Source organism: Ambystoma mexicanum, chromosome 13 (assembly GCF_040938575.1).
Source record: "Ambystoma mexicanum isolate Mex_15411 chromosome 13, UKY_AmexF1_1, whole genome shotgun sequence".
NCBI classification, from domain to species: domain Eukaryota; kingdom Metazoa; phylum Chordata; class Amphibia; order Caudata; family Ambystomatidae; genus Ambystoma; species Ambystoma mexicanum.
This window is the reverse complement of record NC_090938.1, coordinates 718,495,995-718,521,407: the sequence shown is the minus strand read 5'-3', so window position 1 is coordinate 718,521,407 and position 25,413 is coordinate 718,495,995. Positions and strand designations below refer to the sequence as shown.

Here is a 25,413-nt window from a genome sequence, read left to right as displayed (position 1 = left end):
AATACTGGATGACTTGAGTGCCTGCATATTTTTGGATTCATTCTTTTTTGTTGTCTCTTGTTCTACCAATTTGGATTTGGTGTTTCGTGTGTACTGTTTTTGTGATTTGTATCCCTTTTCAGTGAATATATCAAAGTGATTCGATGTTGTGTTAACCACTTGCAAAGAACCATTTTGATCCATGCTAAGCCAGGAATCATTTATTTGTACAACTGATGTATTTATAAGATCTTCTCCTATTGGTCTGATTACTTGATCAAACTGGGGAAGGGCAGAGGGCATTGTACATCTTTCTCCTGTTAGTATTTGTAGATCTGACAAAGACGGTGCTGGACATAATTTTGCTTTATCAGATAGAATTATATTGTTTGTTCGCTTGTGATCCAATCTGAAATCAATTGGATTTGTGCTGATTGTTGCGTCATTTTAACATCGAAGGATTCAAAGAGATTGAATAAACTTGAGATTGTTGTATTGACTTCCGAAAGCGTTATCTGCAGCAACGTACTCTGATTTACATATGTTTGGGGTGATCGTATTTGTGGTTGCATACACCTTTGCGGTGTTGGTTGAGCATATGTCACAGAATGAGCCGAAGAATCCATTGAACATCTATCATAATATTTTGGAGAGGAGGTCTTGTTCGTGGTGTGTTACAATTCACACACACTCGCGTGAATGGATATGTCTGACATCAGAAGGCTTTGATTCAAACTCTCAGGCACCACTTCTAAGACAATTGGATCCGCTACTGTATTTCGCCGAGGGGAGTGAGCTACTCCCGAGAAATTTTAGTACTTCTCTGTGTATTAAGATTGGTAATACTGGAGGGGGTGTGCCTATGGGCAGCGTAGATTCATTACTAATACCCGCCCTGTTAGAGTGTTGAATCATCTGCTGTCCCGTTAAAGCAGATTGGGAGGGCATCGCCGGCGTGCTCTCCAGTCAAATAGAACAAAAATCACGGATATCCGTGTTTGCCGGTGTGCGCCTATTGGCGGACACTGGCGTTAGTACAATTGCGTTTTGTGAGGTTTTCCTGCGGGTTTGAATGCCCTCGTTGGCCGTCGGGTCCTGAGGCGTGTTCAGATGATCAGGCATACTTGACTTTAACGAGTAGAGGCCTGCTGACATACATTATTTTCTCTTGTTTGGGGGCCCCCACTCTCTTGTCATACGATTGCCTCCCAAGTGGGCTTACCAACTAGCAGATATCAGCTCACAATTATAAGCACTCACCTGTCGCCCATTCACCGCTTCATCGCTGCGGCAAAGCGGTGCTTCCAAGGTGCTTCACACAGGTGCGCGCGCCTGCTGGATTTTATACGTAACTGCCAAAAAGGGAGGAGCCATGTGTAGTAGTCCACAGAAAATGTCCAATATTTCCAATTGCTACAAGGCAGTTGAAGTCCAGAACAAAGTCCATAGGAGCATCACGAGCGGGTAAAGCGGTGCTTCCAAGGTGCTTCACACAGGTGAGCGATATATAGCAGGTTTCAAATCGTGTTCAATTACCCTTGCCCATTGCATCTGTTTTCGCGCATGACCATTCACCATAAAGTGGTGGGATACTATTTTGGAAGGCTTGGGCTTCAATTCTGTATTGTAGCAAATAGATACAGTCAGAGGATGATGGTCTCTCTCAGCCCTTTCAGCTCTCAAAGTCAACAACATGATCCCATTTGTCACCCAAAACAAATATATAATCAATCGAGCATAAGCCAGTGGGGCCAAAGTGTGACTTCTTGGCCGGCTGATCTTTATGGAATCGACCATTACCGGCCCTGAAGTTTAAGTTATAAAACGTTCTAGCCGTCTATGGCTAGAGGGGGAATTCTCTTAGGGTATGAGGCTTTCACTGGCAGAATGCCCCATGCAGTGTCCTGATCTTCCCAGAGATCCAACAGTTCACTCTGGGGTTCAATCTGCAGGTTTAGGTCCCCTGCAACTACAATACTGGAATTTTTGCTTTTTCCCATTAACAAGTTGCCTGTATAAAAAAGTGTATGTATAATGCTCATTCCCTGAGACCTGATGGTCTGTTGTTGATATTAAATATCCACAACTGCTCACCCGCCTACGTTGCAATAGAGAGAAGCTGTAGGTCTAAAGAAGCACAAGAGCAATCCACCAGTTTCCACCTTAAGGTGGAGTCAAGCCAGATCACCAGACCACCGCTACGCCTTCCTTTAGGGCCGTTGGACGCGGGGACTGTAAAAGACTTATACCCCTGGAACAAAATAATCTGATGTTGTCTTATGAAGTTCCACCAATCGGGAACATCTAACAACCTGCACAGACCAGCAATATTCCAAGACATCATTCTATACCCTACACCGCCACCCTCTTGACAGCCTCCCTCGTATAGTCAATCTGCTTCATCAAGGTTCCCGATTACCCTTTCCTGCTCCGTTCTATTGGTCGGTGCCAGGTAAATCGGGCTAAGTCCCACCTAAGGGTTACTGGAATGCAAACTATCTGGTCGCTTGAACGGGGCTGACATTGGTTGAAGGTAATCGGGGGCTCTGAGTGATATAACGTGGGAAGGTGGATATACCCTACTGTCAATACTCAAAAGGCCTTCAACAAGATTGCAGGAATTCAAAATGATCTTAATATAATCATTCCCAGTGTTAGAATTAAAACACCTGGTGTATTCAATAATATTGTCTGATTATTGCCAAACAACCCCTAACTTGACAGAGCCAATGAAGACATTTGTGTTCAAGACTCTTCTGGCTCTCATAACTATTAGAAGATAAGTGGGTACAGGTCTATTCTTTTCTTTCACATTGGCAGTGTTCCTTGCAGACCAGGGTCATCTCGCTGTTCTTCCCAAAGGCATTGTATTGGCTCCAGATAAGGGCATTCTGTTGTGCCCAAGCCTGTTATATTGATTTTGTGATGTGGTTACTGCTAATATATGGGGAGACCGCAGGCCTGATGGTTGCAGAAGGCTCCCTTTCTTTGGATTTTCCTTAGTTATGGCGAGTTTGACGCCATTAGAGGAAGTCTTTGCAGACTGATCGGAGGGAGGACCCCTAGGCTCCATAAGATTCATATTGTGGCTATGTTGTCCCAAAGGACGTGCGCCAAGAGAAATCACCTTCTTAATTTCATTAGACCGCTCTTTAAACCAGGAGTCCTATAACATCCAATTGGATGTTTAATTCCTTATGTTCAAGTTGTTGAACGGCTCCATCTTCCTCTGGGCGGCTTTGGGAGGCACAGTCATGATAGCTCTTAGAGATGCAAGGCAAGGCCATACGCTTTATGTTCTTTCCTTTGGTATTACCTCCGTGGGTTCTGCCTTTGCCTTTACATTTCCACCCTTTTAATGTGAACACCACTGGGAGAGTGTCCTTACGAAGGGGATCAAACCTGTTCGAGAGCCGCACTTGAGGATTGATTTGAAATGTTTCTTTCTCCAGAGCTACCTCTGCACTCATGCAGGGCGACTCCACCTCCTACTACAGCCTTCGCTGCTGCTGTTTCATGAACCCCTGGGCCTCCTACTACAGCCTTCACTGCTGTTGAATGAACCCCTCGGCCACTAATGTGAACAAAACCACTGACAATGACCCCACTCCCTTTGGCAATGTACTTCGATAATATTTGAATTGCTGGGACCGGTCTCAGACTCCTTGCCTTTACAATTCTTTTTGACAGGAAAGATATAATTCATTCCTCCTTCCTGGCCCAGTTTTATGTTTGTTGTAAAGGGGGCCAGTGGGTCAATTTTCCGAGCATTAGGTCTATATGATACGTGCAGTGTGCCCTTTGTTGTGGGTAAGTCTTGAGCTGTTGGGGCTATGACATCATCAGGTAAAGCCACGCCCTTATTTTGGCCTTCCACAATTAAACTTGTATTAGTCGTTGTGTTCTCTAGTCCGTCAATAACATGTAGAAGGTCTTTTATTTCCGTTATAAGAATGTTAACGGCCTTGATTGGTTTAAACAACCTGGATATTTTGTTTTAACTAACCGCAGGGGATAATGGAGCTTCAGCTCTTCTTTTTGACATGATTGCTGGGTCAGGCTATAATTCCCCTGCTGGCGTCTACAAACACTTGGAGTCGGTGCTGATTATAAATATTAGGCCAAACATTCGAAGCAAAGGTTTTTGCAAAACAAAGTTGACACACTTTTACAGCATGTTCTCTAATCAGAACTTCGAAGACCACCCCCTCAGGTCTGTTTGTCCTTAAACCGCAGGTAGGTATATCACCTTTCAGCTGCATTAAGAGGGCACTAGATTAGTAAATCACACAGCGCTCAATATACTCATTTGTACATCCCAAAGCGTGTAGGTTCAGCTCTCATTGTCCCCTCAATATAGATGTAGCGAAAAAATAAACTGCTCAATCGCCACTGTTATCGAGACCCTGATGACCCCGGCCACACCGCGGCAAACAGCAGGAAAGCAGCAGAGGGGCTTGTCCACTGGGCTTCGCCGGAGGGGCGTGCTGGCAGCCCTTTAGAAGTGGTTTGTGCTGATGCTGACGCTGGGGGGGGGGGTTCCTTATAATGGACGTTAAAGCCCTAGTAGTGAGGAACACCAATCTTAGTTATCATGGGCTACTGAATCTACTTTGGTGGGGAGTAGATGAAAGGAAAGTTATTAGGATGGGAGTTGAAGTAGAGGCAGGGCAAGTAGGCTCAAAATGTCGAAAAATAACTGAGATTTTCACTGCACAATTTGTAGAGAAGGTGAACTTAGAGAAGAGGTCTGAGCGTATTGAATATTTTTTATTTATTTTATTTTTTACATTTGTATAGCGTGCACAAACCCTGAGGCATAAGGGCGCTGTAGAGGATCGACATACAGGTACTTGGTCAAGCCCAGGGACATGCAAGGTAGGTACAAAGGCGGTCAAAGTACAGATGGGTTACAGGAGTATAAACATGGTATTAGATAAACAACCATGTTTTGAGAGCCTTCCAGAATGCCCAATAGGATTGCTCTGCTCTTAGGGACTGAGGGAGAGCGTTCCACATCTTGACTGCAATGACTGGGAAGCTGGATCCTCCTGCTTTGGCCTGTTTGTACTTATGTTGGGATAGTCTGTAGGTGTAAGGAGTCCTAGTTGGCCTGGATGGATGGATCATGGTGATTTCCTGTGATAAATAAGGCGGGGAAGTTTTGGATATACACCTGTGAGTAATAGTAAGAGTCTTGAAAGCAATTATTTCTCTGATCGGGAGCCAGTGCACTGCTTTATGGGCAGCAGTGATGTGTTCTGTTTTGGGGATGTTAAGGGCAGCTCAAAGGGCGTTATTTTGGATAATCTTGAGTTTTTTTAGGTTGTGGGCCGAAGTTCCAGTGAAGAGAACGTTACAGTAATCCAGTTTTACGCCGATTACTGCTCTGTGGAAAGGAAAGGTCTAGCCGCGTTTAGCAGTTTAGTTGAGAAGACCGCTGAGGAGGCTATGGCATTAACCTGCCGGGTTAGTGATAGTGTTGCGTCCAGGTAGACTCCTAGAGTCTTGACCGCAGGGGAGACTTTCATCATGGAGCCGTCAATGTTGAAGGCAGCAAAATCGAGATCTAGATTTCTTTAGCACCGACGTGGGCCCCACGAGGAGAAGTTCTGTCTTCTCATCGTTAAAGGAATGGTTTGGTCAGAAATGTTTATTGTCCCTACGGGTCGGCCATGTGTTTTTAAGCCTAAGTCGCTCGATATTAGAAACATTTCCTATGGACCTTACCCGGGTTTTCGTCCATTAAACGCACGCGAAAATAGGCAGCAGGGCGCAGCCATTTTGTGATAATCCTATCACTTGCCCCATCGCCCTGGGCGACCTGCTTTTGCGGCACTAAATCATATCCCCCGCCCCTGAGCCTGTCATCAGCAGACGTGTACCGCCCATTTCACAACGCCAAAGCACGTCTCGTGTCAACATTTGCTGCGCTTCAGCTAATGACGTGTCGCCAAGTCAGTCAATGAGTATAAACAGACCGTTTGACAACACACAGCAGCAGATTTTCGATTCCATTCCTCTCTCTGTGTTACTTTGAGTATTCTGTGACTCGTTTCTGTGCTCTGGTCAGCTACCTTCGCCGCTTGTAGCCCGTGTGAACACCTGTACCATCGCTATAAATAATTTTAGTTTGTTTACCACACAATGGCTATAATAATGCCCTACATGTACGAGCCCGAGTATACCGAGGAGGAACTACTGGAAAGGGAAACATGCGAAAATGGGGCTTCGGACGGCAGTTGGCAGGACGAATCAACGGATGAAGACACTGGACCTAGTCTCATGGACGGTGTTTCCACCTGGTGCACATGCAATCGGTACGAGCAAATGCCAACCGAGGACGAGAACTGCTGCTGCTGTGAAAACACGGGATGCATGGCCTACATTTCGGAAGGCGATCCACGGCCGCAATGCATCACTGAGCTGCCAGACTTCAGGGCAGCCTGCCTTACACGGTCCGTGTTGAGGATAATGATGGTGCTTATGCACGAACTTCACGCAACTGTTCGTCTTCGTAATCCGAGTAACGAGTAAGTATACTCTGGTTGTGATGCCACTACTATTTCAGTCGTCTCCTATATTCAAATTTACATCGACATATCATTGTAACGCAAGAAAGTCGTTCAATAGTGTGCAGTGTCTAGATAGCTTTTGTCCGAGCAGAATGCCATTAGTTACAAGAATTGTCATTGACAACAAAGGTTTAATAACCTTATCTTGGTCATTTAAAAACAGTTTGTATCATTCTTTTTCACAGGTGGTACAGGCTGGTGGCCTATCGTTCCTTTACATGGTGGCTTCACGGGAGTCTTGGACACCGCGCTCGAAGAGTAATACCCGCCTGTGCCGTTGGTGCCATACGACAAATTTTCCCCAGTGACAGCGGTCAGTACAGGGGATTTTCCCTCGCTGTGCTGCAACCTAACCTGTACAATGTGTAAAGTTTTGTATTTTTGTGCCATCAAAATAAGAAACAAAATAGAACACCACATATATTTTAACAACGGTTGTTTAGATTTTTTAAATGAATCAAGTGTGTCTCCATTCAAGAGTCTTCCTGTGCCTTGCCTGCACGCCCACCGGCCCATCCACCCCCCCCCCTATCAAAGGCAGTTCGCACCCAGGGATGAGCGCTGCCATGGTGTGCTGTCGGGGGGCGATAACGGCCAAGGTGCCAAACACCATGTACACTTCAAAGCTGTCTATCGTTCATGGGTGATTGTTCCCATGTCCACCTTCAGACCCTGTGTCCCCGGCCAGGATGCCGCCTGACGCTGGCCACCCCTCTGCAATCCACATAAGTGTGTCTCCATTCAGCAGTCTTCCTGTGCCTTATCTGCATGCCCCAGGCCCATCCATCCACCCCCCCCACCCTATCAAAGGCAGTTCGCATCCGGGGATGAGCGCTGCCATGGTGTGCTGTCAGGGGCGCAAACGGCCAAGGTGCCAAACAGCATGTACACTTCAAAAGGTATCCCACGCCCAGGGGCTTGCTCACATGGCCTCCTCAGACCCTGTGTCTCCAGGCAGGCCTACCCTGAAGCAGGTCGCCCCCCTGCAATCCACATAAGTGTGTCTCCACTCAAGAGTCTTCCTGTGCCTTGTCTGCATGCCCACCTGCCCATCCACCCCCCCCCTATCAAAGGCAGTTCGCACCCTGGGATGAGCGCTGCCATGGTGTGCTGTCAGGGGCGCAAACGGCTAAGGTGCCAAACAACATGTACACTTCAAAAGGTATCCCACGCCCAAGGGCCATCGCTCACATGGCCTCCTCAGACCCCGTGTCTCCAGGCAGGCTTCCCCTGAAGCAGGCCGCCCCCCCTGCAATCCACATAAGTGTGTCTCCACTCAAGAGTCTTCCTGTGCCTTGTCTGCACGCCCACCGGCCATCCACCCCCCCATCAAAGGCAGTTCGCACCCGGGGATGAGCGCTGCCATGGTGTGCTGTCAGGGGCGATAACGGCCAAGGTGCCAAACACCATGTACACTTCAAAAGGTATCCCACGCCCAGGGGCCATTGCTCACATGGCCTCCTCAGACCCCGTGTCTCCGGCCAGGATCCCACCCTCACGCTGGCCGCCCCCCGGCAAACCACATAATACCACGACATATACACGTCATTCATTCACAAACACACCCCTGTTTCTAATACTTTATAAACCACTTGATATGTCTCATGAGAACATCTTTGTGCTTTGCAAGTCAACTCCTGAACGTGCTACCTGAGAACCACTGAGATCGATGCTAATCTGCTCGTCGTTGTGCTATCTGTGAACTTCTGTGAGCGCTTCGAGCAAACTCGTCAATGTGCTAGCTGTGGCCATCTACCTGTTCTCCTGCCGCAAACTACTGGGCTTGCTGAATCTAACTTTTTGTTGGTCAAGGTAAGGCCATGTATCACAGTCATATTTCGCTCATTTTCAAATTTCTATCTATTTGCGAGTAGAGTACTCAATAGTGCTATGTTCATTGGTCTCATTGCTATTGACATGAGTTTCAATTGTTATGCTATCAATAGATCTATTTATTTTCATCTGTGTCAATTGTCATCGAATTGCATCCTTCATGGGGCCTGTCTATAATGTAAGCATGTTTCCTTCTCGTGCAAGACAGTACATCCAAGGGACGAGTCACATGTTCAGAGTTTAGTTCCATCATTTTTTAATTTGTGAAAGTAATGCAAATACTAAGCCGCACTTGATGAAGTGATATAGTTCCGGCGACCAAAACAAACCTTGCATTGAACATTGTATGGTTCATTTACTTTTTTATGACATTTTTATTCATCAAGGTTTTATAATAATCTTGATATTTACTTTTCAGAATTTTCAACAATGCCTGCCTGTTCGATTAGCAGTTGCCCTTCGAAGACCCATGCTAAATCTGAAGGCACTACAATGCATATATTCCCTAAAACTGTTGATCGAATAAGAGAATGGGTCAGACATTGCGGATATCCACTGGATGAGCTTGAAAGTAGAGTCCAACAAGTCTTTGAGGACAAGAGGGGTGATTGATACGGCATCTGCAGCCGGCACTTTTCCTCGAACATGTACGCCACATCTTGGGTAACAAAGAAGAATAAACGGCGAACGACACGAAAATTGCTCGCAAACGCTATTCCCACTCTATCCGTCCACATTCCGCCACTGGTGAGTCAAGTGTCCGGATTTAGCTTTAGGCCTTGCGGTAGTGTGTAGGTATCCGAATTGATTGATGTTTTAGGTGTTGTGTCCCTTGTAATACTTTCGATATTGATATGAGTGTATAGCTTTTTGAATAATGACATTTATCAATACATTATTTTTTGATTTTATAACCCTCAAAGGAAATCTATTTATGGGCACAGGGAACTGTGCTATATTGCGCATTTTCAATAGCATTATTCTCAAGTATTCTGTCGCCTTACATGGCAATTTTTAATATTGGCATTTCATTATCAAACAATAATTTACCTTTACAACTGCTTGACTATCCACTGAATCTGAAGCAAGAACATTCTACATCCGTGACGTGCCCACAGTTATCAACCACTTCTAGCGCGTATCAGGTAATCTTACTTAGCTATTCCGCTACAGACTTGTTTTATGCATGTCAAGTAATAGTTTTTATGTATCGTGTAATTATTTTACCGAATGTTTGGTTAGTGCTTTCCAATTGATATACACCTTAGTTGTCGTCCCCTGGTGTTTGTTTTCAGTTATAATCAGTGTTATCCATATTAATGCAAGTACTGTCTTTCAGGGAGATGCTGAAGCGTCCACCACATTGACAACATCTATAGATATTCTTCAGAAGCACGAGGTATGGATACTGACAGCTCCATCGAACTAGATCATCAGAGCTGGAATACTTGTCGTTTGGTTGTTCTACACAATGTTTCATTCGTGGTTAGCCATTGATATGTACCTGTGCGGTCGACCCCAAGTGTGTGTTATGTTTTCAATATTGTAATCCTTACTAATGCAAGTACTATGTTTCAGGCAGTAGATGGAGCGTCAACCCCTGCACTTGATGCGGAGCCTGACATTCAAGTAATTCCAGGGGAAGTGGAAGCGGGACCATGCGTATACTAATCGGCGCAACAGCTTTCGGAAGTGCGCACTACATTTACAACATCCATAGATATTCTTCAGCAGCACGAGGCATGGCTACTGACAGCTCCATCGAACTAGATCATCAGAGCTGGAATACTTGTCGTTTGATTGTTCTACACAATGTTTCATTCGTGGTTAGCCATTGATATGTACCTGTGCTGTCGACACCAAGTGTGTGTTATGTTTTCAATATTGTAATCCTTACTAATGCAAGTACTATGTTTCAGGCAGTAAATGGAGCGTCAACCCACTGCGTCAACCCACTGCACTTGATGTGGAGCCTGACATTCAAGTAATTCCAGGGGAAGTGGAAGCGGGACCATGCGTATACGAATCGGCGCAACAGCTTTCGGAAGCGTGTACTACATTTACAACATCCATAGATATTCTTCACCAGCACGAGGTATGGATACTGACAGTTCCATCGAGCGTGATCATATAACGTGATTCCATTTGCTATACTTTCTTCCTTATTAACGCAAGTACTGTGTTTCAGAGAGACGACGTAGCTTCCTCTACAATCACAACATCCCATTTAGATGATGCAGATGTAAATAAATCGGAGAAATAAGTTGATTAAATCGGATCATATTTAGATATCCATTGATTCTTTTAGACAATGCATCATTTGTGGTTATCTCTTTATATGTACCTGTGCCGTCGAGCCCAAGTGTGTGTTATGTTTACAATATTGAAAACCATACTAATGCAAGTACTGTGTTTCAGGGAGACGACGGAGCTTCCTTTACAATCACAACATCCCTTGTAGATGATGCAGATGTAAAGAAATCGGAGAAATAAGTCGATTCAATCGGATCATATTTAGATATCCATTGATTCTTTTAGACAGTGCATCATTTGTGGTTATCTCTTTATATGTACCTGTGCCGTCGACCCCAAGTGTGTGTTATGTTTACAATATTGAAAACCATACTAATGCAAGTACTGTGTTTCAGGGAGTTGCTGAGGCGCCCTCTCCAATAAAATCATTCATGGCAGTCTATGCGGAGCCAGAGGTACGGATACTGACAGTTCCATTGAACTAGATCATCAGAGCTCGAATACTTGTCAATGTTTAATTCGTGTTTAGCTATTGAGATTTACCTGTGTGGTCGTCCTCGCGTGTGTTTTATGTTTTCAATATTGTGACACATAGTAATGAAAGTACTATGTTTCAGGGAGTCGATTGGAGCGTCATTCCGTGCTGTCTATGCGGATCCAGAAAATATAGTCGTTGCAGCGCAAGAGGAAGGGAAGACATGCGGAAACGAATCGGAGCAACAGTGTGGAGATGTTGAAGTTCGTTTCAAGAAAGTTGCAAAGAAAAGAAACAAAAATAAGGTTAATTCAAACAGGTCATATTTTTAGAAATCGTTTTGTGCTGGGGACTATATAATGGTTTTTTTCTGTCAATTGTACTATACTTTATCTTGTGTTTAAACTGAACATCCCTTTTCCAATCTGTCCTCTAGTTACCCGTGGGTGTACGAACTATAATTACACAGACAGTGAAGCAAATGAGAGATGTTGCTTGCCAGACCATTTACACTATGGAGGAACTATTAATTCAGACGCGGCGTGTTGAGACTCGAGATGCTTATGTCCAATGGCCAGAACATGAATTGAATGTGTCCGGAGAATCCAGTAAAGTTTTATTGGACCATTGCTACAGAGCGACTGCACCACCACAAGAAGATGATACTGGATGTATTGAAGATAGTTCTGAAGTAGTCGCAGATCAATTCACACAATCTACACCAGCAAAAAAAATGCCACCCAAAAAGCTGTCGACATTGTTGTGTTCTCCCATCAATGTTCAAGTAACAGATGTTGAAATGACAGAGAATGAACCAGCAGCACTATTCACCGATGCATCAGAACCTGATATCAGCGATATTAGTTTCAATTCTGGTGATATGTCCGCAGCGATGCAGTTCGAAACAACTGTGATGCATGATGACAGTCTAATGAAAGAGGGCAAATACATAGAATTCGACAGTTGTTTGATGGATATTATAAGTATGCTGAAATGTGGGCATTCTGTTAGAGGGGAAGTATGTGGGAAGCCATTGATTCATGTGACTCGTCAAACACAAGGCAGTAACGTCAAAATACATGCCGCCTGTACATTACATCATACGTTCTCATGGTCTGCACAACCAATTCTGGGGAAACTGCCAGCAGGCAATCTACTGTGTGCAGCTGCCTCACTTTTTAGTGGGTCCAGTTTTAGAAAGTTAGAGTCTTTCTTTCAGTTTTTGGGACTACATTTCATTTCTAAAACGCAGTACTACAAATTCCAACATGATTATCTATTTCCGGCCATTAGTGATGCTTGGAAAATTTAACAATTGTCTCTAGAAAGTACATTTGAAGGCAAACGATTCAGGCTAGCCGGCGATAGACAGTGCGACAGCCCTGGATTTTCTGCCAAGTACTGCACCTACCACTTTCAGGACATGGATAGTAAGAAAATGGTGAGTTCGGTGGTCGTACAGGTGTCCCAATGTAAATCCTCAGTGGCCATGGAGAAACTAGGATTTATAAAATCATTGGAATATCTACAATCGAGGGGAATGCACATCGACCTCATAGCCACGGACAGACACGTTTCAATAGCCAAGACAATGAGAGAGCAGTTCCCACATATTAAACATCAATTTGACGAATGACATCTTGCAAAATCAATCAATAAGAAAATCTCGGCTGCAGGGGAAAAAAAAGGTTTGGAAAGTATTTCACAGTGGTCCCAGTCTATCAGCAACCATCTTTGGTGGAGCTCCAAAACTTGTGAAGGGTCAGTGGAAATCCTACTTGAAAAATGGCGGTCACTGATGCACCACTGTACCAACGTTCACCGCTGGACAGAAAACCAACATTTCCACCAATGTGAACATGGCCTTTGTCCCCAGAGGAGGCACGAAAGAAGAAGTGGTTGATTCCATCTTCACTTACACACAAAGCCATTGAGAAGATTGTTTTTGATAAAACTCTATCAAGAGATTTGAGGGGACTGACAGAATTCTGTCACACAGGAGGTTTGGAGGTGTTCCACAATATGTGCCTAAAGTACAGGCCAAAGCGATTGCATTTCGGCATACAGGGCATGAAACATAGGACTCTACTAGCGGTCTTGGCCCATAACGAGAATGTGTGCCGTGAACAATCTAGGACTACGGGAAATGTAGGGATGCTTCGCTACACTACGGCCTTTGCAAAAAGAAGTAAGAAATGGCTGGTGAAACCAGTATATGAGGAAATGGAGTTCGACTTTGTTAAAGGCTTTATTGTTAATGTACTAGAGAAGCACAGACATGGAATTTTGAGCGATTCTGTGCAGAGCACTGATGCATTGCCACCAAACATTGCCACTGTGCCATGTCTACCCAAAGCAGAGCTCGTTGAGAAGTACAAATCCTGGTTTAAATCATTGTAATCTGATTGTCTTTTTGAAAAAAATGTTATTGTACAGTGTACATACAAAGTATGCTAACCCTAACCCCTCCCTTCACTATCCTGGGTGGCGAACAACCTGGGTGTCATCTTTGACTTCTCTCTCTATTCACCTCATATCGCTGACCTTGTCAATATGTGTATGTATATATTTTTGTTGATGTAACTAAGCTTTGCAATCTCATGTAAATGCTGCGCACTGTTAACTGAGGGGAGGCTTGCGCATTGCAAATAATGAAACAAACAATAAATCTCACTTTCAACTCAACTCCTCGGGTACTTTATACTTTTCCTGACCTTTCCTCAAAAAGTCAAAGTCTCCATAGTTATGGTTCTCTAGGGCTGCAAAGCTCGCGGACAACGAGGACAAAATTGGGGGCCTTAGAACGCGCCAAGCGAGGCGTTGCAGGTGGGAGAGAAGCCAGTTCGCATTAGCACATTGAGGCCTAGTACAAAGATGGAGTCGAAAATTCAAGTTCTCACAGATGGCTTTACACGGGATGTTGCAAAGTAAGAATGTATGCTCATGCAGAGTGAAGGTCAGCGGCTTTGATTTTTTGCTCGCGGGCTTAAGTGGCCCACGACTCGCACTGGCAGTATAAGGTTCTATTGTTTTTTGACCTTGAGAGACAGGGACCATGCCGAAAAGGACTTCATTTGAAGGAGGGGTGCAATAACGTAAGAGACGATAAGGCTGAAAATTCTGAAACTACACCGAGTTTCATGTTAGTTCAGTATATGAAAAATCGTTGGCACAAACAGAGTGGGATTTACGGACTGCATTACGCTGACACAATGGAAATGGCAAATCTAATGTAAGTAACTCTTTAGACGATTTTATACCGGAATATAATACCAATAGCGTACCGTTAAAGGCAGGTTAAGTTGTACTTGTTCGTTCTGTGTGGTATATTACAATGAAGAGCAAGTAAAACATTTGTGGGATCGTCTTTCTACCGGGCACATGGGCATGCATGTGCCCATTCGACACGCATGTAGACAAACAGTCGTTTCTCAGTGGTTCAACGCTAATAAATCATTACATTGTGTCTTAACCTCGATTTCTTTTGTCAGTTTGCGCATTGCTTTTAGAGCCGAACATAATCCATTGCACTATCCTCGCAAGCAAATAGTTTCAGCTCGGCCGTAATAAATAAAATGAATAAAAGTAATAAAGATCGGCTGGTGAGACTAATTTCAATTTTTATGTTTTCAAAACAGGTACATCCTAACGTACTGCGACTGCCACCTATTCCAGACCCCGGCCGACGGATTTTTCAATCGCTAGCTGCAGCTTCTTGTAAAAAACTGCACTACTTTGACTATTTTATGGGACGATCGCCAAGGGCCCATATGCCCTTATGCAGTACTAGCGGCTAGAAGCAACATATCAACCTTTACGGTGGCCTAGTGCCTAGTTGATGGAACAGACTTGCGGTTCACCGTGCGACCAAAGTGCTTCTTTTAACGAAAACCAACACCCTGTGTACCATAAAGGAACAGCGCGTGACTCACGATAAACTTCAGAGGATTTGTGGATCGAGAGCAAAGAAAAAAAATTCCATTCCGATTTAATATGCCAATTGCTGAATATTCTCTAAACATTTAATGTAAAATAAATGTACTTTACCAAATGTACTGTATTGCTGTTTGATTTTAAAGTACAGTTTCATATTCCGAATTGTGGCTCGCTGTGTTGTGAGTTGATCTGTGTTGGTTTCCGGGTTCTGTGTGAAGTCGCGTAGAAGACGACTGGGTGCGTTTGCCTACGCAGCACAGAAACGTCACGGAGAGAGGCGGGGAAAATGAATGTTTTGATAATGTCAGGCTCAGGGGCGGGGGATATGATTTAGTGCCGCAAAAGGAGGTCACCGAGGGTGATGGGGCAAGTGATAGGATTATCACAAAATGGCTGCGCCCTGCTGCCTGTTTTCGCGTGCGTTTAATGGACGAAAACTCGGGTAAGGTCCATAGGAAATTTTTCTAATATAGAGCGACTTAGGCTTAAAAACACATGGCCGACCCGTAGGGACAATAAACATTTCTGACCGAACCATTCCTTTAAGACAGAGACCATGGCTCGCCGTCCAGGCCTGGATGGTGGCATAGGTGGTGTTCAGGGCAGCAGCATCGATGGCTATAGGTGCCAGAGAGGGGGAGGAGGATCTGAGTGTCGTCGGCATAGTTGGTATATGTTATGCCGAGAGAGTCCAGAAGGTCAAAGAGTGGCTTCGTAAAGATATTGTAAAGCATTGGTGAGAAGCAGGATCCTTGCAGTCCCCCACAGCTGGTGGGAGCTGGTTCGGCACCGACCGTTTCTGAGAAGACTTCCATGCTTCTACCTTCTAGGAAGGAGGCAATCCAGGAGGCCACCTCTGGGAGAAGGAGGCTGCTGATATTAGGTGTTGGCAGAGTATATTATGATTAACTAGATCGAATGCGGCAGAGAGGTCTAGGAGGAGCAGGAGTGCCGGTTTTCCTGCATCCCTAATTTCATCTATCTGGTTTTTCAGGTCTAGGAGTGCTGACTCAGTGCTGTGACGAGGGCTGAAGCCTGATTGGCGGACTCCTAGGATGTTGTTATTTTCAAGGTGTTGTTGGATTTGTATGTATGCAGCTCTGTCAAGAATCTTCAATAAGAAGGGAACTGTGGTGATGGGCCGGTAGTTGTTCGGAATTGTCGGGTCAATTGATGGGTTTTTTAGGAGGGGAAGGACCCAGGCCTCTTTGAGGCAGGCGGGCATTGTTCCGGTCATGAAGGAGGAGTTGATGAAGGAAGTGATGAATGGGGCTAGCATTTCCGCACACTCCTTGATGAGGGGTGCTGGACAGATGTCTCCTTTACATCTGGATGGCTTCAAACCTTTTAGGATGTGGAGGGTTTCTGGTTCAGTGATTCTACTGAAGCTGAATGGGGGTGCTGCTGGAATATTCAGGGAGGATTCCGTAAACGGACTGGAGGGCTTTAGGCTAGCTCGTTTGGCAGAGATTCTGTTGTGGAGCATGTCCGTTTTGTTCAACATAGCGTTTTGGATGCTGGTTCACAAAGCTGGGTCTTTGGTAATCACAGTGGCTGGTGGTGCTGGGGTTTCTAATTCCCTCATGATTGTGAATAGTTTCTCTTGTGTCGGATTTGGCGTTAGCTATTCTGGCATTGAATGTGGAGGCTTTGGCTTTGGTAGTGGGTTTTTTATATTGTTTAGATAGGAATGTGAATTCCTGTTTAGTGTCCTCAGAGGGAGTTTTCTTCCAATGAGTTTCTGCAAGTCTTTTTTTGGTTCTAAGGTCTGAGAGCTCTTGAGTGTACCAAGAGTTGAGGTACGATACTGGTTTAGCTTTTTCAGTGGTTAATGGGGCAATGGTGTTCATAGCATCGGTTAAGGTTTTTGTATAGAGTTGGGCTAAGCTCTCAGGATCAAGATTTTCCAGCCTTCAGGTTTGAGGGCATCGAGGAGCGGTAAGAGGCTGTCTTTAGTTAGCTACCGGATGCTACGAGCTAGGGTAGGCGGTAGCCGCTTGGTTGGGGTTTGGGCAGAGGGTCGAAGGGGATAGTGAAGGCAATAATGTGACGATCTGACCAAGGACTGGGGAGTTGGAGTTGACGGTTATATGACTGTTAAGGTCTGCTAGCCAATCCAGAGAGCGACTTTCGATGTGTGTAGGGTTGCAGAAGCCCATAGCAGTCAGGGAATGTTCTAGTGAGGTAGCATGTGGGTCAGTGCCGTCATTGAGGCCAAGATTTAGATCTCCTAGGTGCCTTTGACACCGTTGACCACCCCTTACTCCTAGACACTCTTTCCTCCTTTGGTCTCAAAGGCTCTGTCCTCAACTGGTTCTCCTCCTACCTAGCCAACCTCTCCTTTGCCGTCGGCTTCCCCCAAGGTTCTGTACTTGGCCCTTTTCTCTTCTCACTATATACCTCCCTCCTTGCTCCCATCATCTCTTCCTTCGGTATCTCCCATCACTTCTACGCCGACGACACCCAACTCTTCTTCTCCTTCTCTTCTTTTACCCCCGACATCACCCTTCAACTCTCCTCCTGTCTCACTGCTATTAAATCTTGGATGTCCTCCCACTTTCTCACCCTAAATACTGACAAAACCAAAGTTTTATTCCTCCCTGTCAACACACTTCCTCCCCTCTCCCCCCTCCCTCCATCCATTTTCCTTTTGCACATCTCCCCATCTCTGCCTCTGCCTGCAATCTCGGCCTCCACTTCGACTCGAACCTCTCCTTTACCCACCATATCTCTCTCACCTCCCGTGCTTGTCGCTTCCATGTCTATAACATTCCCAAAATTCGATCTTCCCTCACCTTTCACGCCACCAAACTCCTAATATCCTCCCTCTTGGCCTTCCCGCCTCACATCTAGCCCCCCTTAAATCCCTCTACCATTCCGCTATCTGTACTCTTTGTTCCCTTTCTCCCTACGACTCCATCTCCTCTTCACTCTCCTCCCTTGGCTGGCTCTCCTTTCACTCCCAACCCAAATTCAACTTCCTCTGTCTCGTCTTCAAATCTCTTCATGATCTTGCCCCTCCCTATCTATCCTCCCTCCTCTCATTCTACTCCCCCTCTCGCCCCCTCCTTTCTGCTGACCACTTTCTACTCACTGTCCCACCTGCACCATGCGCCCCTTCCCGCTTCCACTCCTTCCAGCTCCTTGGCCCTCTCCACTGGAATTCTCTTCCTCTCCCTATCTGCTCCATCTCCTCATACCCATATTTCCGCTCCTCCTTAAAATCCCACCTACTCCAACCTGCCTCCTGTCTGCTTCACTCTCCTTCCCAGTGCTGCTCTATCCTACTCAGGTTTAACTCCGTTTTACATTGCTTCTTATGTATTCTTGTTGTTTCATGTAAAGCGCTTTGGATTAAAGCACTATATAAAATCTAATAAATATAATACAAATAACTATTTTGGATTTAGGCTTTAACTTGTTTCCTATTATGTGAAGTAGGTTTTCTTCAAAGGACAGCGTGGGGCCAGGAGGGCAATCTACGATGTGGGTGGTGATAGTGTTGGTTGGGCAGGTGGTGAGTTGGAGAGATAGGATGTTGCAGGTTTAAATGAGGGAGGAGCTGAGTTGCCTTAGGTGAATGTGGTCCCTGGTGATGAGAGCTACTCCGCCACCTCTGGAGATCAGTTTGTCACTCCTAAAGATAGTGTAACCTGGAGGGATAACTAGGGAGAGGGCTGAGCCGGATGCTGTATCTAGCCAGGTCTCTGTGATGGCTAAGGCATCAAGGCTATTGGTCGTTAAGAGATCGTGTATGTCTAGGGCGTGGGCTGGGAGTGAACGGGCATTGACTAGAGCTAGGTTAAGGGGAGGATTAACTGGTTTGTGTGTGCTTACTTTGATGTTGGGGGTAACAAGGTCCGTAAGAGTTGGGCAGGTTAGGGTTTGGGTGGGCAAGGGATTAGGTGTCATTAGCGAGAGTTGGTCAGCGAGCACGTTGATGCTGGTGTTGGTGGGAGAACTGACAAGTACGGTGGTGGCGTCCTGTTCATCAGGAGCATGAGGTGTGATAACGTGGCTATTCTCAGGTACAGTTCTAACACAGGTGGAGGCAGCGTGGGCAAATGCAGGTGCGGGCCTAACACAGGTAGTGGAGGCATGGGCATTCATGGGTGCAAGTACATTTCGGTAGGCATTTGCAGGTGCAGTTATGACACACTTAGAGGCAGCATGGGCATTCATGGGTACAGGCCTGACATAAGTGGTGGAATCATGGAAATCATAGGTGCAGATGCATTTTGGTGCGCATTGTGAGAAGCCTGACGGTGTCTCACAGCTAGTCCCCAGGGATCTGTCATCCAGGTGGTTAGGACACGGCCATCGCTATTGGATCCAGTTCCTGGGGGGTGGACCAGTGCGGGAGGATCACCTGGATGGTGGTTTTTCAGGGAGTGGAAGTGGGACACCAAAGGGTGAGACGTGGTATGCCCTTTCCTGTAACCCCTTTTCCCCCTCCTTCTGGGTAGGATACCTTGAAGCTCAACCCCCCCTTCCCCTTTCCCGACACAAACACTTTCTCACGGACAGTTCATCGTGAGCGACAACGGACTAACACTAGAGCCGTATGCCTGACATGTCCCAACACCCTGGTCAGGCAATTACTAATCATTACACACACCTGACACCCATCACACTTCCCTACACGGATAAAAGGCAGAGCACGAAAGCACACTCTGAGCGAGGAAAAGCACACGAGGAAGCAGCAGTTCCAAGATGGCGATTTAACACAAGGAGAAAGGCGGCGAGACCGGAGAGGGTTGCAAGGAGGGAAGTATCCTTGACCTCTAGAAACTGTTACTTTCCCGAGCCTTGGAAAGTGAGAAGCCTAAGACCGGGAACTGACGCTGATCTATCCTACACTGTGCTTCAAAGTTATCCGGGGCGCTCCCGTGTTGATAACCCAGGCCAGGAGGAGCGATTGCCGCTGTGATACTGTCCTTGCCTCCTGCAAGAAAGCCGTGCCAGTAAAAGCAGCACAGCCGGTGTGTCGGAGAAACCGATACGAAATCAGCTTGTGTTTGAACCAAGGTTGCAAGTGGCAACATTGTAATAAGAAATCCACAAAGGACAGTTTTTGAAGAGCATGTGATGAGAGGCACGAACAAGTGGAAACTAAAGGAGTGAATGTACTGTGAAAAAGCCAAATAAGATACCGGGTACAGAGTGGTCCGGCACCACATGGATGCTCATTCAAAGGTTTCTGTAAGGTATCAAACTGAATGGCAACTGCATTGTAAAAAAGGAACTCTGTATCGAAGTGCTCCTGCGGCGGGTCAAGCTAAACCCTGTGCACATTCGAAAGTCTTCGATAAGGATAAAGTGAACTGCAATTGGTCCGAGCCTGGCTGAGGGAGACTAATTGAATGTGAAGAAGGGATCTGAGCCCGGTTTAGCGGGATCCGGGGTGAACCGTGAGTCACTGAGAAGGAATAAAGAAAATAAATGTATCAAGCCGAAGCACAAAAACCGCTCGATGGAATTAGATTAAATAACAAACAACTTGGGCATGAAGCGTTGCATTAATAGTTGATGGGGAAGGTGGTGCCCACTTCTCCCAAAAATACAACTATACCTCCCATGGTGCCTTGCAGCAGAGAAGGTTTTCAGAAATGAAAATCTACAATTTTCTTTTTGTTTGCTCGATACAAGCGATTACCGCGGTAATACTGGGTGAATGCTAAAATTCATGTGAAGATGGGAGGTTGTCTGGAGAGCCAGTTACAGTTCAGATGTTTTCTCATTTTCAGGGTAATACTGGGGTAATCCCGTGAGATTACTGTGACTACAATGGAAGATGCGACCGCGAATGAAACTGCATCACACTAATGAAGAGTGATAGGGGGTAACGTAGAGGGCTACTGAGGGAAAAAGCAACTGAAGGGAGTTGGGGCACCATGAAAAGAAGAGGGGGGAGCTTGGTGAGGACCTGTGAGGGCAGGGAAGAATTTTTGATTTTTCAAGGATTTTCACATTTTCGCCCTAATACCGGGTTAATACCGCGGGCATGGGTAGATCATTGCTGCTGCATGTGTAGTTCGTTTACATTATCGGGGGAATCCTGTAGGAATCAGAAAAGGGTTTAATAAAAATATGACATTTTACGCCTACAGTTATCACATCTACTAGTCAGGGGTCATGGGTCATTGTGCCAGTGGCCATGGCCAAATGTCATGGCTAGTGGCCCCCGAAGAAACTATAGTATAACAAAACCCATGTAAAACAGTGAAAAAACCTTGATTAAGAGAGAGTTAAAGTGATGAGATTTAACACAACAAAACCCCTGAAATTCAGCAATCGCATTTCGAGCAAGTCCACTTTAACTATGTGGCCCCCTGTTGTGCATCGCATGACCACAATTACATCACTGGTGACATCTATATTTATTTCATACATGACATCACTGATGAGATGTAGTGGGCCCCAAAGAAACCTATTGTTGCAACGTACAGTGGCCAAGGCTGTAACCCAAGGCCATGGCCAGTGTGCAACATGGGGTGCATAGTTAAGGTGGACGTGCTCGAAATGCAATTGATTCATTTCAGGGATTTTGTTGCATTAAATCTGCTGACCTGAAGGACCATGGGTACAGTACATGTCACACTAGGGATAATATTACACACACGCCCTGTCAATGTCCCTTTTGGAATTTCGAAAACAAGCCGTGCAATACTTTGCACCTACCACTTCACATGCCACTAAATATCAGTCTTTGCAAATCATGTGAATCTAAGCAGCTACAAGCATCAGAAAGACGATCACAGGTATGTAATATTTGTCATAGTCTTGTAGCAAACCCAGAGCCCTCTTTTCTTGTTTATACGTAGATCCTAAAGGCACTCAAAGGGTTACATTGCTTTTTCATATAGTCTGTCTGCAGTGTATGGTGTTATTTAGAGCAGTTTTTGTGAATATGCTCAATGTTGGCTGAATCACGGGCCTAACAACAAAATATTGGCCTTTGTATCTCTGATGTGGGGGACATAGTTTACCTGTAAAACCTGCACGTGTATGTCATACCAATCCAGCAATGACTGACACACACATGTGCACCATTCCCAAAAATGAGATCCGGTGTACAAGGTTATATGTAGAGTACCCTAGCATATGGGATGTCCTGTCTATTAATTGAGCTGTTAATTTTGTTATCTTTGATTTGATGATCCACTAATTTTAGCCCACAAAATGTAATTAAAAATAAAAAATAACTCCTTAATGGCGACCATAATATATCATACCACTACAGGTGCATGTTTCAGTCCCATAGACCGGCCTCAGGTGGCTTAAAGAAAACCCATCTAAATCATTGGTATGTTTTTTGGATACATCCCAACTTTCAATAATTCTCAATTTGGTTATAGCCATGTTTGTAATTCAATAATGTCAGACTATAGAACGCCCCCTCATGTAGCTCAAGCACAGAGTGTGCACCCCATTCTCGTGTGAATGTGCTCATTGCATCTCCTCCCACAAGTAACGATATATGCATTAATGTTCCTCGTCATTTCAATCCACTTCCCACTTTATCTTTCCGTCATTCCACCGTGTGCACTACCGTGACGCTCATGAAATTAGACCTTCCTGTGGCAATTTCAATGTCTGAGCCACTACACTGGAGCGGGCAAGCTCGATTCCGGATAGGCTAAAGGGGGGTCACGTGATATTCTCTGCTATCTTAAAGTCAATATCCTGATAGCTTGTAAAATGAAGTCCCCATATTATATTAAAAAGCGAAACAGTTTATCATGCAGAATCGTTAGAGGAAGTAGCTTGTACGAATTGCCCTCATTGATTTATTGAATACTTGTCCTGGAATTCTGTATGTAAGTCCTAGGAAGCTTGCGACGTCATCTCTGTTATCCAGTTGGCCAATGAGTTGTGATTATCGATGTATCTTATACAATCTAGGATGGCTGTACTGATGATGTAGGAAATGCATTTGGAACACATTTTGTCTAGAATGGGTTGGAACACAATACCATAGTTCCCAGAAGCAAAGCATTAGAGGACTGCCTATCCTCATTCACAAGAAACATACATTTATATTTTAAGGCAATGCACTTCTTAACATCCATAACAAGAATGTAAATATTCTAACAGTAGGCAAGAAAGGTCCTTCCACTGCTTCACTGATCCTAAAATGGGTGCATTTTGTCTTTAATATTCCTCAGCTGAGAACAAAGCCTCCATGATGAGAACATATACCGTTGATTACGACAGAGGTGGGTGTCCCATCCGGGGAGAACATGGATTACGATTGCACGAGAGCCGGTTCTCCATCAAAGAGAAAGCATGGCGTCCTGATCAAATTGATTTTACAAGACATTTACTTCACGTGTCCTTTCTTCAGGGGGACCTGATATTCCATTTCATAGAGATTTTTTTTTGGGGCCGTGTGGTTGAATAAAAGATGACAGTAATTGATAGATAGAAGTCTGCTGAGCAATATGAAAGAAGCTGGAGATGACAAATTCTGCCTTTTCTAACTATATTCATCTATCTTGGTATATATGATTAGTAAAAATGATTAATACTGTCCTGCTTTCCTATATTAGATGTTTAATGCCGATATGTAAAATTCAAACAAACCAATAAAGAGCCAATAAATAAATATTCTTTTGATTGATAAGTGATCACATGGTTTCATCCTTTTTATACAATATAGAAAGCTATAAGCAGCAACAGTGACATATTTTGTATAGGGTTAAAAGAAACAAAGATAAGCAATGTCTTAACTGACCGACTCCTTTCTGAGCCTGATGATACAGTGAGTATTGTTATTACATAATCATCTTAATGTTGCATAAGTTACATTTGATGTCATTTCTACATGGGGAAATGTAATTCTCTTTTCTACCCCATTTTTGTCAGTCTTGATTAGTGAAGCCACCAGAGAAGGGGTTGGGAGCAGAATTCTGTCTCGGATGGTTAAACCTGTTTAAAATTTCAGCTGAAGCCTTTTCTAAAGACAGGGTGCCTATTATCTTTGCCCACCACTTCCCGGAAGAAATGGGTGTAGGAGGGAGGGGTTTGTGGTTGTGTATCCACTTTCTAGTTCCTACAGATCTGCACTCCCATACCCTGGATACATACACACAGGGCCTCATTACAATAGTGCTTGTCTGGAAACAACGGTGCCGGCAAGCCTACCAGCACCGTTGTTTCTGGGCCGGCACACTATAACTCTGCGGGCTGGTGCCGGCCCGCCCACCAGGGCCAGACCTGCCGAGCGGGACGGCACCCGTTCGCAGAGTTCTCACGGGAGCACCGAACGGTGCAAGTGCTCCCATGTCTGCTCCAAGCCCTGACTCCTACCATGGTCCGTGTTATCTGACACAACATCGCGTAACTATTATGACCATTACAGGTACGAACTGAGCAATATGACACATAAATACATGACAGCAGAATGACAGAAGGGAGTCTTTCTCCTCCGTTCTGAAAATGGAGGACATGTAATTCAGATTTTCCACACATTTGTTACAGAAAGTCATAATTCTATTAAAGACACGGAGGCGAAGGATTATGCTTTCTCTACAACTTTACTGTTCATCAGCAAAGAAACAGTACCAAAGAACATGAATACAAAATCTAATAAAAACTACAATAACCATGTTTTTCTGAGATTTGTAGTTCATTTTGATTGGTCCTCAACTGACCATGTGATAGTTCCATAAACCAATCAACAAGTCCTCAATGCATCAAAACTCCTGTCCTCTTTCACTTCCTCCTCTTTCGTTGTCTTTGCGAGGATGAGTTCTGTACGTCTTTGATATCTTCTTCCATTCTCAAATTCCTGCCTGTTTGCCGTCTGATGTCGTCCCTGAAGAAACATACATTCAAAAGGTGACTATAAACTGAAACCGAGTGGGTCATCGTAAATTCCACATTTAGTAATAACCTGTAAACTCATTGATTATTAACAACATCTTCATAATTATTCTACATCCTGTATGATTCATTACATAAATAACAATATTACATGACATGTAAAATATCTCACTCTTACGATTGATCGGGTGGGATAATCCTTCGCCTCCGTGTCTTTAATAGAATTATGACTTTCTGTAACGAATGTGTGGAAAATCTGAATTCTATGTCAAGACCGGAGGCTCGGATTATGCTTGTTCAAAGCTTACTTACCACTAACGATGTTGCACTTTCCATGGGTTTAAAATAGAAAGTTTTAAAGGTCGATTCATTCGACCAATCCGCAGACCTCATAATGTCTTCCACTCTAGCACCAATATTATAAGCTTTAGTAGCCATCGCTCCTCTAGCTGAATGAGCGCCATACCTCTCAATATCTATGCCCGCTTCTGCCATCACCCACCTGAGCCATCTGGCTATGGTAGCTGGTCTAAC

General features: G+C 44.8%; 1 protein-coding gene across 3 annotated transcripts in view; it reads left to right on the top strand.

Annotated features, from left to right (window-relative positions):
* Positions 1-23,681, top strand: part of LOC138521793 (E3 ubiquitin-protein ligase TRIM39-like) — a 241,519-nt gene extending 217,838 nt beyond the window's left edge. For all 3 annotated transcript variants that reach the window (XM_069634887.1, XM_069634886.1, XM_069634885.1), the window contains one exon: positions 23,220-23,681. The gene's annotated coding sequence lies outside the window, so the exon portion shown is untranslated. The remainder of the gene's footprint in view (positions 1-23,219) is intronic.
* Positions 23,682-25,413: the final 1,732 nt, after the last annotated feature.